A 16,965-nucleotide genomic window follows, 5' to 3' on the forward strand; every position below is an offset into this window, starting at 1 on the left:
TATTTCATCTTCAATTTTGCTCCTGCTTGGTCTTGGCGTTTCTTGACCACTAAGAAAGCCAAGCAGATCAAAATACCATAACATTGGCTGGTATACTTGATCTACTCTTAGACCAGATCTTCTAGATTTCTGAACTTTGGATAACTCTTTTCGGTAAATAGTTCGCTGACAGACTTAATTTACTTGACTTGCCTTCATAAACTCATCCTTCAAGACAGCGTAAATGGATTCACATGTGTTGGGTATTATTTTACTTAACGCTTGTTTCGATATTGCAGTTGAAAATTCCAAATCCTTGTAGCTCCTTCCTGTTGCTAGGAATTTTAATGTTACCGCCAGCCGTTCATGAGGAGGAATTGCCCTTGTCATACAAGCATTTTTTCTCATAATATGAGTGGTTACAAGCGTTAAGAGGTAATTATAAGTTTCGACATCCATCCGCAAATAATTTCTCCAGTTCGCAACGAATTTATTTTTTATTACCGTTTCTCTGTTTGCCGAGGCGTCAACTGACCGCAGTTTTTCAATTAGAGCATTGTATGCTGCTGGCTTTTTGTCTCAGTCACTATATTCTTTACTTTTGATCTTCCACAAACATGGGTGGTTTCTATATATTTCAATGAATTCACTTACAAACTCTCGAGAACACTGACGAGTATCAGCCATTTTAATGCCCTGAGCGCACAAATACAAACACTAGACTGATCAAAAAGCTGTTTCGAGCCAGATTTGCGGCGATCTCCTGTCCACACGCTCCATCTTGTCTGCGCAGAAGTGGTTTGAACCCACAGATTTGAGAGGTTTCGCTCAAACCTCCAACTCCAACTTCCAGGTTTGCACACACCTCAGGTTGGTGCAAATCTTCTGTCCACACGCAACGATCTGTCTGCGCCGACGTGATGTGCGCAGACAGATCGTTGCGTGTGGACGGGTCTTAAAAAGGACTTGCAATACGGCGGCCGAACTTCCCCGCACGGCCAACAATGCCATACCATCATTTTTTTTTCATTTCATTTCAATGTTTGACTGTCAGAAAGGTGGAAATAAAACCTGAAACTAATAACATATTTTAGCCTTCCATGATTATGGGAACGTATTTTAATTCATTTTATAGTTCCCTGCCACAGAAATACGTTTTGTTTTCATTTAATGTGAGAGCAATAAATGAAGAGGAAACAGCAAAATCACTAAACGTAAACACAGGTCCTGTGGAGATTAGCCACCTCCCCACTACAACTCAGGCTGCACTGTGCATCAGCCCCAGATCTACGATATTCCCGAACCGAGGCAATATTAGATAGTGGCGCCCAGCCACACATCTGTATCTGTAAGTGGGAGAAGGTACTATTCATATGCAACCCAACTGCACATGCGCAAGTGTCCGCCCTCAACTGCTCAATCGAATCTAAAGGCTAGTTTACACAGAGACACTAGGTTGCAGGCAACTGCGCTACCGGCCACTGCGCATGCGCGCCACGCGTTTGCGCAACACGTTGGTGAAACGAAACACTTTCGGCGTGTTCCAACTTTGGCGACATTAGTTGCATGAGTTTTGAAGTTATGTGTGTCCGTAGAGTGTAGACAAACTGAAATATGAAGTGGGGAAAGGAGAATAATGTTCGCTTTTTGAATATCTATGCTTTGCATAGGTGTTTGTGGGATCTGAGTGATGCTGATTACAAAAATAAGCAACATATTGACGCCGCTGAGAACGTCATGTGCGATCATATCATTGATGGTTTGACAATATCTGAGCTACAGGGCAAATTTTATTGAGTTAGGAGCACATATACAACTGAATTAAGAAAAATACAAGCAAGTGTAATTCTAGCTGTGGCAATGCTCTCGTCTACAAGACTAAAATGTCCTCATTCGAGTTGGCCAACTCTTTGTTGGGGAATATTGTTGACAGAAGGGAAGGCTATACAAGTTCAAGAAGCTGCATTCTTTATTTGATATTCATGTGCCTAAAACGTCGCTGCAGTGCTCCCCATTCACATATATTAGAATTTTGAAATATTGCCACTGTACAGATCTGTCTTCAAGAAAGTAGTTTGCAAACCATTCTCTTCTTAATGCGGCCTGCTTCGAATAATTATTGTTGCTAATGTTAATAATTATTACTGTTAATGTTAATAATTATTGGTATTAATGAAATAGTGTCATCACCAACTAAAACCGTATCTTATAGCGTGCCGAGTGTTCTCGAATGTAATTTCAGTTTTGGCGACAGTGCTTCATGCATTACTGTACCTTTATTCCTTATCGCATAATTAACTCTATTTAGAAGAAATGTGAACAGTTCTAGTGACATTCTAAGATAATTAAAAAACTTCTGGGATCTTCCGTTATAAATTATTTTAGCAAGGATGCTGAGCAACCGAGCTGACGTCTTTTCTTTATCTGGTCACAAATCGAAACACGTTTCTTATTTTTTTCTTATGTACCGATTCCATGCAACAAGCTTTAACTCCATCACATCTCGTGCGACGTGCCAAAACTTCCATTTCAGACGCGACTCAGGGACCCACAAAGCGACGAAACTGAAGTGTACACTGGTGTCACCGTGCCTACAGTCATGAAACCACTTGCGTCCAACTCATTCCAAACAATGAGAGGCGCAACCCAATGTCGTCGCATAAACTAGGCTTAATGTAAACAGCTGTCACGCCACGATCATCGGAGGCAACTTGTTGTTAGGAAGCATTGCATAATCATCCTAAGGCCTTTGACACACTTTGCTGTTGGTAGACGCTTGTATGAGTACTGTGTTTTGTTGTTGTGTATGGCGCACTTACTTTGCGACTTAAGTTTTTTTTTCTCTGCTTCATGTTTTGTTGCTGCAGTATTATTCTGCAGAAGCAGGATACAGTAACATCCTTTGTTAGAGTATTGGTTCTTACCAGTCAAAATCACAAAAATTTAACTGAAAACTAAAACAATGAAAAATTCTCAGAATTCTATAAAATTCCCGGGTTTTTCCTGGTTTTCTCCATGATGAAAAAATTCCCAGGTTTTTCCCGGATCGTATACACCCTGTGGTACAAAATATAATGTGTGGTTTTCATGAGTAATAAAAAGGGCGGAAATTATGTTTATGTTGGTCTCTATTCCAAATTTTCTGTACAGTTTCCAGAAATCTGGGAACTGAGGTGATGCAAAACTTTTTTTGATGTGGATACATAAATTGCATGACAATAAATTCACTTATCGGCAAGCAGTGTGAAAACAGCAGAATTATACACCCATATGGTGGTATTGTGACACATTTTGTCTGGTTTCATTCACAGGCCGCCAAAATGCATATGTTTGTTTCCCACAGTGCCATTGAAAGGATATTCATAGAGAACAATCTATATATAGAAAATACTCTGCAACTCTTTGGCTTATGAAGAGAATATATATCACGAACTTCCTGGATTTGTCACCAGGCAGCAGTAGCGAAAAGCATAATGATGTATTGGTGATTGACTTCACCGCACCTGATCGACTTCATCCCTTCAGACGATACGAAGAATCAAGAATCTTTTTTAAGCCCGGTCCACACGCAACGATCTGTCTGCGCAGACATCGGAGCAGATGTCTGTACATGCAAAAGATCGCTGCAAATGTGGTGTGTTCACACGACACAAACCCCAATCTACTACTCGCCCGCCATCTGTCGGTGTAGAAAAGAAATATCAGTGGCAAGCGACTACGCTCCCCGTAAACGTCAAACATTTAATTCAGTTATTTTGAAATATAGAAATGGAGGAAGTTCTGTTGTGGTCTGTGTTCGCAACTTGTGTTGCAAAAAACATTCAGACCAACCGCAGGAAACATAGAAAGCGCGCAAAATGGTGTAGACAGTGGCTGCTAAAGCGAAAGCAGTTTTCTCACGTAAATTTACTGAGAGAGTTGCAGGACGAACCTAACGACTGGCGAAATTATTTGCGGATGGATGTCGAAACTTATAATTATCTCTTAAAGCTTGTAACCCTTCATATTACGAGAAAAAATACTTGTATGAGAAGGGCAATTTCTCCTCATGAACGGCTGGCGGTAAAATTTGACACTCCAATTTCATCTTCAATTGTACTCCTGCTTGGTCTTGGCGTTTCTTGATCACTAAGAAAGTCAAGCAGATCAAAATACCATAACGTTGGCTGGTATACTTGATCTACTCCTACACCAGATCTAGATTTCTGAACTTTGGATAACTCAATTAGAGCATTGTATGCTGCAGTATTTTTGTCTCGGTCACTATTTTCTTTACTTTTAATCTTCCACAAACATGGGTGGTTTCTACATATTTCAATGAATTCACTTACAAATTCTCGAGAACACTGACGAGTATCAGTCAATTTAATGCCCTGTGCGCACAAATACAAACACTGGACTGAGCAAACAGCTGTTTCGCGCCACATTTGCGGCGATCTCCTGTCCACACGCTCCAACTTGTCTGCGCAGATGTGGTTTGAACCCACAGATTTGAGAGGTTTCGCTCAAACCTCCAACTCCAACTTCCAGGTTTGCACACACCTCAGGTTGGTGCAAATCTTCTGTCCACACGCAACGATCTGTATGCGCAGATATGATGTGCGCAGACAGATCGTAACGTGTGGACGGGCCTTTATTCACCATAAATCATTTCACAATGATACGGATTTTGTCAATTTGATACAAAATAAAGTATATACAGTGCACAGTAATACAAGTGTAGCATTAAATATTAGTTCTACAAAGTTTATGCAGTGCAAAAAAAGTCAATTAAAAGTAACAGTTTTTAAAAGTTGATATAATAATCTGGTAAATGAAAGTATTTTTTAATTTTATAAAACTGGTGATTTGTTAACCAGTTGTACCACTTATGTTTAAAATTAATTATAGCCATGGGCCGAGCAAAGATTGGTAACTTATTGAAAATTCTAAGTGGGTTTACTTTGAGATAGTGATGGGCTAAACTGCGATTTTCCGATATCAGTGATTTCTGTGAATGCTACTTTTCAGTATCTGTTATTCTTAACTGTGATTTGTCGCAGTTAAGAGTCGCAGTTAAGGAACCTAAGTCGCGTATCCCTCCGCCACTGCTATTTCTGCTACTTCCGCGATTTCTGCGACTTCTGCTACTTCTGCGATTTCTGTGACTCCTGCGATTTCTGCGACGTACCACCGTATGAAAAAGTTACATCTGTCCACACAGAAAATTGCATCTCAACAAATCTGTCATTGGTAAGTATGTTTTACGTTTATTCTTCCGTTGGCTTTAATTTTGTATTAAAGAAACAACTGTGAAAATATTAATAGTGTAATTAATATGTAAGTAGCCGCACAGTACCGTAATAATTCGTGTTTAGAAAATGAATTCTAACATATTGTTATGTTCATAGGTACCTGAACTACATTTCAGTCACTCAGTAAAGTGATAATTCAAAATATCATTGTCAACAGAGCTGAAGAAATTGTCAGTCTTTAGACCGTTTTCGTCAGACGAGAGGTTAGTTTCTAAGCGTTTTGATGGACCTAATTACTTCAGTGGGATCGTTCTTGCGAATGTGATATAGCAAATATTAGCAAATGTGATATAGCAAATATTAGCAATCTACTCTGTCAATTATATTGCTAGTAAAGTGACAGCAAAAATTGTTTAATAATCCTTGTGTTTTTGCAGACGCAGTTCTGACTGATTACTGTTTGCTGTACATATCTATCCACATCAAGGCTGTTGAGAGAGACTCGTGAAGATTCAAGACAGCTCTTAGAGGATTTGCAGTTTAAAAGTGAAATAATTATGAAATGAGTGTGTGACTGATTAAAGTGTTTTATTGAAGTTGTTGTGCGATTTTAAAGGAATAATAAATGTTAAATACATTGAGTGAATAATAAAAATCTCATTTTCCACATGTTAAGCCGTCCTATACCCGTAATTTTCCGCCACTTATTTATTGGTAAACACTCGTTGGATACCGACGTGCCGCCCCCCCCCCCCCCCCCCTTTCTCCCCAATCTTGGTGTGACACTGACCTGTAACATATCCCGAAGTCTACAATATGCATTTTGAGGCTGTTGATATGAAAGTGGGAAGTACAGATCTTCCAGTTAAATCAGGAATAGCTTATGTGCATTACTTGAAAGTGACACAGGAAAAGCTTACTTGTGTAGGTGGTAGTAGTGTCGGCAAAAAGTTCTTGTGTGTGAAGTTGCCATGTAGAACACCAGGTGTAAAACTTTTCTCCCGAGTCTAGAACTGTGTCGGAACAAAAGTGAGGCATTCATATGACTGTTTTCATTTCTCTACACTTATACAGATGTCTGAGTTCTGCTGTGTTAACATTGCAAAGTCCTGTAGGCATGTGGAGTATTAACCAAAACTGTCATATTGGAAGCAGAATCAAACACATTTGTTACGTTACTTGATATTTTCAGGAGAAAAAGGCAATGTTGCTTCTTATTAATATAATACATTCAGAGTCACAGCAGTATTTGACCAACCATAACTGATGCTGAATGTGCATGTCGTCATATAATATGAAGGGCTTATTTCAATAGTGGTACAAGTCCATTACCTACACTTTTCTGTCTATAATGCTTCTGAAATTAGTAATCCAAACAAACATAAATAAAGGTTCATCTCAAGCAAGAAGCCATATGCTTGAATATTTCTGGTATCTCAACTGCAGATTTTTCAGCACTCATTTAACTTTACGACTCTATATCTCAAAATTAACAAAAATGGACTTGTACCACTATTGAAATAAGCCCTTCATATGCACACACAGCACATCGATCTCGTGAGGCACAAGGCTCTCATAACGAAGTACGTATGTCGGTCAACAGATGACACTAGGAAAAGTATGTTAACCGCGCTTTTTAGTTGCTACTTGCGACTCTTAGTTGCGATTTGTCACAGAAATCGCAGTTTGACTCGGTAGCGAATAGCGTAGTATGAACTTTGCTCAACAGATGGCAGTGCTAACTGCGCTTTTTAGTTGTTACTTGCGACTCTTAGTTGCGACTTGTCACGGAAATCGCAGTTAGACTCCATAGCGTACCGCAGAGATGGACGTAGTACGAACTTTGATCCACAGATGGCACTGTTAACCGCGCTTTCTAGTTGCACTTGCGACTTTTAGTTGCGACTTGTCACGGAAATCGCAGTTAGACTCCATAGCGTACCGCAGAGATGGACGTAGTACGAACTTCGGCCAACAGATGCCACTCTTAACCGCGCTTTTTAGTTGCTACTTGCGACTCTTAGTTGCGACTTGTCACTGAAATCGCATAAAGCAGTGCTAAATTCGACCAATAGATGGCTCACGTCTCTGAATGTGAAATACTACTTGCGACTGCTAACTGTGACTGAAATCGCAGTTAGATTCTGTAAAGTTGCTACTGTGATATCTGTGACTTCTCTGTCACTGCGATTTCTGACAGATACGCGATTTCCTGCCCACCACTACTTTGAGAGAATTTCCAGTCATTGCTAACCTGTGCATAGGTATATCTAACTTCGACTTAGCCATAATATTGTGGTCATAAATTTCCCCCTGTCAACACGTTCTGTCATATTATTTTTAATGTGAAGACCTGCAATATATATATATAAAGTAAGGCCATATGGCATATGCAACTGGAAAAGTCCAAAGTACGTCATCCGAAAGTAATCCAGGCTTACTATGTCCCTTAGTTTCAAAAAGAGGTATGATACCCAAGATATCTTTTTGCAGACATGATTGACATGTTCTTGTCAATTAAGTTTGGAGTCAATGTGAATACCTTGAAGTTTTAGTGATTTAGTTTCTATATCCATTGTCATGCCTGGTATGAGCTGTTGTGTTTTATCGAGATTACGTAGGAGTTTATTAGCAGTAAACCAGTCCAAAGCTATGTCAAGAGATTCTTTTGCTATGTGATTGAGTTCAGAGATGTTGTGATGAGAGGTAAACAGTGTAGTATCATCTGCATAACATATGACAGAATGTGGTATGTTTTAAGACAGGTCATTGATTGCAACAATGAAAAAGAAGGGTCCGAGGATAGATCGTTGGGGAACACCTGTGTCTATCTCTAGCAAGGAAGAATGCATATTCCTGACTGAAACGAATTGTTTCCTGTTATACAAGTAAGAAGTGATGATGTCTAAAGTGTTCTCTTGCAACCCATAGTATTCCAATTTCTTTAGTAGGATGTCAACAGGAATGCAATCAAATGCCTTCCTTAAGTCACATAATACAAGTGATACTTTGTTTTGTTTTCAATATCAGATAATGTTCGATCACTGATTTCTAAAACAGCAGAAGTTATGTTTTTTTCCTTGTGGAATCGAAACTGAAAGTTAAAAAGTAAGCCATGATCTTCAAAGTAGGTATTTAGCTGGTTGTGCTTTAGTGCCTCATATATTTTTGACAATATATGAACAATAGAAATTGGTCGATAGCTTTCAGGCAGTATTTTATTCCCCTTTTACAAACTGGGATGACTTTAGGTATCTTGATTGTATTGGGACAAACTCCAAATTCTAAGCATTTATCGAAAGTACCGACTAATGGTGAGCATACTAAATGAATTGTTTTTTTAATGATGTAATTAGACCACCAGTAGCAATCCACACTTTCTGAATTTGAAAATTTGGCAACAGTTTTTAAAAAGTCAGTGGATGTGATAGGATTCGAGTAAAATACATGTTCATTGGGCAGAGGGGTAGCCAGCAGGTCTGTTGCGGAAGAACTTGTTTCTTTAACACTGTTTGTTACTTCCTTAACTGAATTAATAAAAAAGTTGTTTAGTACCTCAGGATCCATCAAAGGCACTTGAATGTGTTTGGAAGTGAGACTTTGATTTATAATTTACCATGCTGCCTTGCATGTCACCTTGTGAACAAATACTTCAGAAAATAATTTAGTACTTGCTATAATTGGTCGCCATGTCTTGAAGGGGAACGAATGTTGATAAAATGTACTTGTTTGTTCCCCTAACAACAATTATTGAATTGAATGTTTCATGAACGTTGTAAATGCTCGTTATATTATGACGAAACTAACAGACATTAAATTATTTTGTATTCAGTTATTACTTTAAAAAACTTCTTAGCAAAACTGAATTTAATACTGGTCTATCAGTTATATAAATCCTGAACTTTGAGAAAATGAATATGTGCCCCCCTTGAAAACTAGCAAGTTTGCTAACTTTTTTTGTGCCTGCAGAGAACCCAGCGTTTCCGCTTTTTAGTGAGTGTACTCCTTTTACTGGTGTCACAGAACAAACATCCAGCTTCTTGCAGCCCTATTACATGGCCTTGTTCAAATTCAGTGGGGTGTTGATAATGATGTGTTGCCTAAAAGACAATATTGACTAACATCAACTCACAACATCCAGTCTCAAAGGAAACTAATGCTCATGACTGTTACAACAGATATTTAAAGCAAACCTGATTCGCATCTTCATAGTGGAACTACTAGCACCATTCTTATGTGACAGGTGTGAAACTGGAATAGACATCATCTTTCAGACATAGAAACACAACTACCAACTTTGATTTATGTCTCACAATTCCTTCTTGATGTAGCAATTAATTTTAAAATTAGATTTAAAACACATGAAATACACTGAGAACCACTGATCACTGCCCACTGCAATGCTGAATGCAGCCTGGTGGCGTTGCGGACACACGATTTGGTAACAAAAGTATGTAAATAGAGCAGACATGGATGGGGGATCACTCTAACGAAGATATGGGCTGCAAATGGGAAAATCCATTGAGTTGAGTGACTTTGACAAAGGACAGGTTATTGTTACACAAAGCCTATCGATGAATATCTCAAAAATGGCGAAGCTGGTTTACTGTTCACGTGCTTTTGTCGTGAGCATCTACGGCAGAGGCAGAAGGAAAGTGAAACTACCAATAGGCTCTAAACATCTACATCTACATCTAAATTTATATTCCGCAAGCCATCCAACGGTGTGTGGCGGAGGGCACTTTACGTGCCACTGTCATTACCTCCCTTTTCTGTTCCAGTGGTGTATGGTTCACAGGAAGAACGACTGCCGGAAAGGCTCCATGCACGCTCGAATCTATCTAATTTTACATTCGTGATCTCCTCCGGAGGTATAAGTACGAGGAAGCAATTTATTTGATACCTCATCCAGAAACGCACCCTCTCGAAACCTGGACAGCAAGCGATGCTGAGCGCCTCTCCTGCAGAGTCTGCCACTTGAGTTTGTTAAACATCTCTGTAACGATATCACGCATACCAAATAACACTGTGACGAAATGCGCCGCTCTTCTTTGGATCTTTTCTATATCCTCTGTCAACCCGACCTGGTACAGATCCCACACTGATGAGCAATACTCAAGTATAGGTCGAACGATTGTTTTGTAAGCCACCTCCTTTGTTGATGGACTACATTTTCTAAGGACTCTCCCAATGAATCTCAACCTGGCACCTGCCTTACCAACAGTTAATTTTATATGATCATTCCACTTCAAATCGTTCTGTACGCATACTCCCAGATATTTTACAGAAGTAACTGCTACCAGTGTTTGTTCCGTTATCATATAATCATACAATAAAGGATCCTTCTTTCTATGTATTCGCAATACAATACATTTGTCTATGTTGAGGGTCAGATGCCACTCCCTGCACCAAGTACCTATCTGCTGCAGATCTTGTTGCATTTCGCTGCAATTTTCTAAAGCTGCAACTTCTCTGTATACTACAGCATCATCTGCAAAAAGCCGCATGGAACTTCCGACACTGTCTACTAGGTCATTAATATATATTGTGAAAAGCAAAGGTCCCATAACACTCCCCTGTGGTACGCCAGAGGTTACTTTAACGTCTGTAGACGTCTCTCCGTTGATAACAACATGCTGCGTTCTGTTTGCTAAAAATTCTTCAATCCAGCCACACAGCTGGTCTGATATTCTGTAGGCTCTTACTTAGTTTATGAGGCAACAGTGCGGAACTGTATCGAACGCCTTCCAGAAGTCTAGGAAAATGGCATGTACCTGGGAGCCTGTATCTAATATTTTCTGGGTCTCATGAACGAATAAAGCGAGTTGTGTCTCACACGATCACTGTTTCCGGAATCCATGTTGATTCCTACAGAGTAGATTCTGGGTTTCCAGAAATGACATGATACACGAGCAAAAAACATGTTCTAAAATTCTACAACACATCGATGTCAGAGATATAGGCCTATAGTTTTGCGCATCTGCTCGACGACCCTTCTTGAAAATGGAACTACCTGAGCTCTTTTCCAATCACTTGGAACCTTCCGTTCCTCTAGAGACTTGCGGTACACGGCTGTTAGAAGGGGGGCAAGTTCTTTCGCGTACTCTGTGTAGAATCGAACTGGTATTCCGTCAGGTCCAATGGATTTTCCTCTGTTGAGTGATTTCAGTTGCTTTTCTATTCCTTGGACATTTATTTCGATGTCAGCCATTTTTTTGTTCGTGCAAGGATTTAGAGAAGGAACTGCAGTGCGGTCTTCCTCTGTGAAACAGCTTTGGAAAAATATGTTTAGTATTTCAGTTTTACGCGTGTCATCCTCTGTTTCAATGCCATTATCATACCAGAGTGTCTGGATATGCTGTTTCGATCCGCTTACTGATTTAACGTAAGACCAGAACTTCCTAGGATTTTCTGTCAAGTCGGTACATAGAAGTTTACTTTCGAATTCACTGAACGCTTCACGCATAGCCCTCCTTACGCTAACTTTGACATTGTTTAGCTTTTGTTTCTCTGAGAGGTTTTGGCTGCGCTTAAATTTGCAGCGAAGCTCTCTTTGCTTTTGCAGTAATTTCCTAACTTTGTTGTTGAACCACGGTGGGTTTTTCCCGTCCCTCACCGTTTTACTCGGCATGTACTTGTCTAAAAGGCATTTTACGATTGCCTTCAACTTTTTCCACAAACACTCAACATTGTCAGTGTCGGAACAGAAATTTTCGTTTTGATCTGTTAGGCAGTCTGAAAGCTGCCTCCTATTACTCTTGCTAAACAGATAAACCTTCCTCCCTCTTTTTATATTTCCATTTTCTTCCATATTCAGGGATTCTGCAACGGCATTATGATCACTGATTCCCTGTTCTGCACTTACAGAGTCGAAAAGTTCGGGTCTGTTTGTTATCAGTAGGTACAAGATGTTATCTCCACGATTTTCAGATTGTGCACTCAGTATAATGTCACTTGATGCCCTGTCCCTACCACCCGTCCTAAACATCTGAGTGTCCCAGTCTATATCTGGTAAATTGAAATCTCCACCTAAGACTATAACATGCTGAGGAAATTTATGTGAAATGTATTCCAGATTTTCTCTCAGTTGTTCTGCCACTAATGCTGCTGAGTCGGGAGGTCGGTAAAAGGAGCCAATTATTAACCTAGCTCATTTGTTGAGTACATCCTCCACCCATAATAATTCACAGGAACTATCCACTTCTATTTCACTACAGGATAAACTACTATTAACAGCGACAAACACGCCACCACCGGTTGCATGCAATCTATCCTTTCTAAGGACCGTCTGTGCCTTTGTAACAATTTCAGCAGAATTTATCTCTGGCTTCAGCCAGCTTTCCGTACCTTTAACGATTTCAGCTTTGGTGCTTTCTATCAGCGCTTGAAGTCCCTCTACTTTACCAAAGCAGCTTCGACAGTTTACAATTACAATACCGATTGGTGCTTGGTCCCCGCATGTCCTGACTTTGCCCCACACCCTTTGAGGCTGTTGCCCTTTCTGTACTTGCCCGAGGCCATCTAACCTAAAAGACCGTCCAGTCCACGCCACACAATCCCTGCTACCTGTGTAGCCACCTGCAGTGTGTAATGGACTTCTGACCTATCCAACAGAACCCAAAACCCCACCTCCCGTCGAGGGATCTGCAGCCCACACCATTGCAGAACCGTCTCAGCCTCTGATTCAGACCCTCCACTCGGCTCTGTACCAAAGGTCCACAGTCGGTCCTGTCGACAATGCTGCAGAAGGTGAGCTCTGCTTTCATCCCGCTAGCGAGATTGGCAGTCTTCACCAAATCAGATAGCCGCCGGAAGCCAGAGAGGATTTCCTCCGAACCACAGCGACACACATCATTGGTGCCGACATGGGTGACCACCTGCAGATGGGTGCACCCTGTACCCTTCATGGCATCCGGAAGGACTCTTTCCACATCTGGAATGACTCCCCCCCAGTACACACATGGAGTGCACATTGGTTTTCTTCCCCTCCCTTGCAGCCATATCCCTAAGGGACCCCATTACACGCTTGACGTTGGAGCTCCCAACTACCAGTAAGCCCACCCTCTGCGACTGCCCGGATCTTGCAGACTGAGGGGCAACCTCTGGAACAGGACAAGCAGCTGTGTCCAGCCGAAGATGAGTATCAGCTGGAGACAGAGCCTGAAACTGGTTCATCAAACTGGAGAGGCCTTCCGTTCAGCCCTCTGGAATGTTTTGATCCCTGCCACACCTAGAGATGACCTCCCACTCTACCACGGATGAGGGGTCAGCCTCAATGTGGGCAGTATCCTGGGCAGCCACAGCCGTAGTCTGATCGGGGGACGTGTGGGACGAGCTGGCCGTCCTCGACAGACCCCCGTCCGGACCCCCACAGTGACGCCCATTGGCAACAGCCTCAAGCTGTGTGACCGAGGTCAACGCTGCCAGAAGCTGGGAGCAAAGGGATACCAACTCAGCCTGCATCCAAACACAGCAGTCGCAGTCCCTATCCACGCTAAATACTGTTGTGCAAAGAACGTCTGAAGTAATCTACAGAGAGCACAAACAATTCGACGTAAAATTTAAACGGTTATTAAAATACAAGACTCCCTAGTAAACGCAGTAATGCTGCCACTTGCACACTGCTCGGCAGCAGAAGGCTAACTGTACTGTCAGTAACGTACAAAGACTATTTGAAAGAAATTGATAGTTGTCTCTAATAAAGTCATCATCGAGGTGAACAGCAGCTCGAAACTTGCAGGGTGATCTGGATGTAGGCTGATGGAAGCAGTTTTATGTTATGGGGGACATTGTCCTGTGTTTGGATGTTCATGACTGTTCACAGAACGTGGGATTTGGACGCTTGTCTGCTCGGTAAAGTAGGTTAGATGGCGTTCTGTGGCATCTCTGCAGAAAGAGTACAATTCTGGTGCACACACAAGTGTTTCAGAGCACACTGTTCATCGTACACTGCTGAACATGGAGTTCCACAGCCAACCACTCCTACATGTTAACTTGTTGTCCCAATAATATCGTCCACTATGAGTGCAGTGGGCACGGGACCATCAGGATTCGACAGCCGATCAATGATTCGACAGCCGATCAATGGAAATGTGCGACTCTTTGGCTGAATCAAATTTTTGCTACAAAAGATGAGGTGAACAGCAGATCGAAACTTGCAGCGTATTCTGGATGTAGCAGTTTTTTATGTTATGGGAGACATTGTCCTATGTTTGCATGATACCTAGAGCAGTAATCGAAGAAACACTGACGGCTGCGAACCACCTGCATCCTTCCATGTTTCATGACTTCCTCGAATGCGATGTCACCTTTAAGTAGTATATATATCCATGTCTCAGAGCCAGAAACATACTACTATGGTTCCAAGAGCGTTGTAGTGAACTCAAGTTGATGTCTTGGCAACTAAATTTACCAGATACAAATCCTACGGAACACATCTAAATTGCTAATAGGCGCCATCATGGTATATGCAAATCGGCGGCCCTTTATTTATGCAAATTACAAGCCCTGTCAGCAGACACCTAATGCGACATAGCTCCACAAACCATTAAAAAATAAATTGTCTGTAGCTTGCTTGCCTAAAGCAGTGCATATGAGGAAGTTGTGCTAACATACTACTGCATATTCTTCACATCTCTAATAACTTGGGTAGATCAAAGTGCCATAATGGCTTCCCCCAATCAGCACACTTGAAAAAATATGGTGAAACATTTGTTGCACCCAATAATGATGGCAAAAGTCTTGCATTGACAGCAGTGATCTAATAGAGATGAATTTTATTTGCACAAGTGCTAGTTATTACTTGTTGCCATCAGTTGTCCCAAAGTTAGCACAAATATTTATTGTATTGCTGAGAGCAGTCTCTCACTATCACTAACAGCAGGCTACTCTGACCATCTGTCTGTCAGCAGCACACCTCTTACTGGAAAAAGTTGATTCCCAGAACGGAAAATGCCATGTCATGCTTCCCACCCATTCACTGTGATACCCACTGGGACAACCTGTTGCACAATTCCCCTAGCAGAAAAGAAGTATCTCCAGAACAGAATTACAAGGGGAACACCTTGCCCTTCGTAAGGCCTAATGTCTACTACAGTTACTATGCAGTATACTATGCATTACATAACAATTATTTAAATTACAATAAGGATTGGCTTAGACAATTCCCATTTCATGTTCATTTATGTATATTTAAAATTAGAACAGTAGTTAAATACATGATATCAAATAATCTTCAGGGTTTCATAAGGTGTTGATTACATCTCTCTTTCCGTATGAGCACCATTTCCATCTTTATATGAAGATAATACCTGCTCTTGGAAGAACAGATACCATTGATGACTGTAGCTTTGCTAGAATACATGATAACTAATTGAAAACCTCAGCTGGCAACACGTGTTGTTGATATACCTCGATGTGGACAGCTGAAAACGTGCCCCCCCCCCCGACCAGGATCTCCTGCTTACATGGCAGATGCTCTATCCATCCGAGCCACCGAGGACAGAGATGAATAGTGCGACTGCAGGGACTTATCCCTTCCATACTTCCTGTGAGACCCACATTCCTAACTGTCCACAATCTACATACGTAATGTGCCTAATAGATATTTACCCATCCACTCATTACTTGCGCACACGAAGGTGATGATTCCATGTAAGCAGGAGATCCCGTGTTTGAGAGCCGGTCGAGGCACACATTTTCAGTTGTCTCCATCGCGGTATATCAACAACACCTGGCGGCAGCTGAAGGTTCCAATTAATTATCATTTATTATAGAGAAGCTGCACGGCCCTCAATGGTATCTGTTCTTTCGAGAGCAGTTACTATCTTCATATATAGTTAAAGGCTACCCAGCCACTGACCTTCGTCTGTGCAATGCGCACAGGTTGCCCGAACTCTTACGGGAATTGCCACCTTAGTGTGCGCCGGTAATGAGCGGAGGGGTAAATATCTATTAGGTACAAATGGTTCAAATGGCTCTGAGCACTATGGGACTTAACATCTGAGGTCATCAGTCCCCTAGAACTTAGAATTACTTAAACCTAACTAACCTAAGGACATCACACACATCCACGTCTGAGGCAGGATTCGAACCTGCGACCATAGCAGTCACGCAGTACCAGGCTGAAGCGCCTAGAACCGCTTGGCCACTGCAGCCAGCCTCTATTAGGTACATTACGTATGTGGATTGTGGACAGTTGGGAATGTGGGTCTCACGGGAAGTGTGCAAGTGATAAGTCCCTGCAGTCACGCCATTCATCTGAGTCCTCGGTGGCTCAGATGGATAGAGCGTCTGCCACGCAAGCAGGAGGTTCTGGGTTCAAGTCCCAGTCGGGGCATATGTTTTCAGCTGTGCCCATCGAGGTATATCAACAACACCTGTCGGCAGCTGAGGGTGTCAATTATCATTTATTTCCATCTTTATTAATGTGTCAGATCATATTTTTATAACAAAGCACAGGTCACATAAAGTAACACTGTTCCGTTATAAAGCCCCTTACAAAATGCTTAACCAATACTCGTATCAGTTTCTCTCGTTACCACAATTTATGTTTAGCACCATATGGCAGTTTAGAATGTCAGCTGAAATTCCTTTTCTGCTTATCTGTGAAACACCTTTGTGATGACATATGTTGTCACAGTGTGGCCACATCAATCGAGTCCCAGTCTAAGGTTGAAAGTGACTCTAGTTGTAACACATTTGCTATTGTAGCAGTGTGTGACCTGCATAGAGAAAGATACTTATGATGACA

At 41.4% G+C, this 16,965-nt stretch overlaps 1 non-coding gene across 1 annotated transcript; it reads left to right on the plus strand.

Moving 5' to 3' along the window:
- The first annotated feature begins 16,477 nt into the window (after window positions 1-16,477).
- On the plus strand, window positions 16,478-16,551 carry Trnaa-cgc. The gene has a single exon. It is a non-coding gene; the product is annotated as a tRNA-Ala (tRNA).
- Window positions 16,552-16,965: the final 414 nt, after the last annotated feature.

The sequence above is a fragment of the Schistocerca piceifrons genome, chromosome 1 (genome assembly GCF_021461385.2).
Source record: "Schistocerca piceifrons isolate TAMUIC-IGC-003096 chromosome 1, iqSchPice1.1, whole genome shotgun sequence".
Lineage (NCBI taxonomy): Eukaryota > Metazoa > Arthropoda > Insecta > Orthoptera > Acrididae > Schistocerca > Schistocerca piceifrons.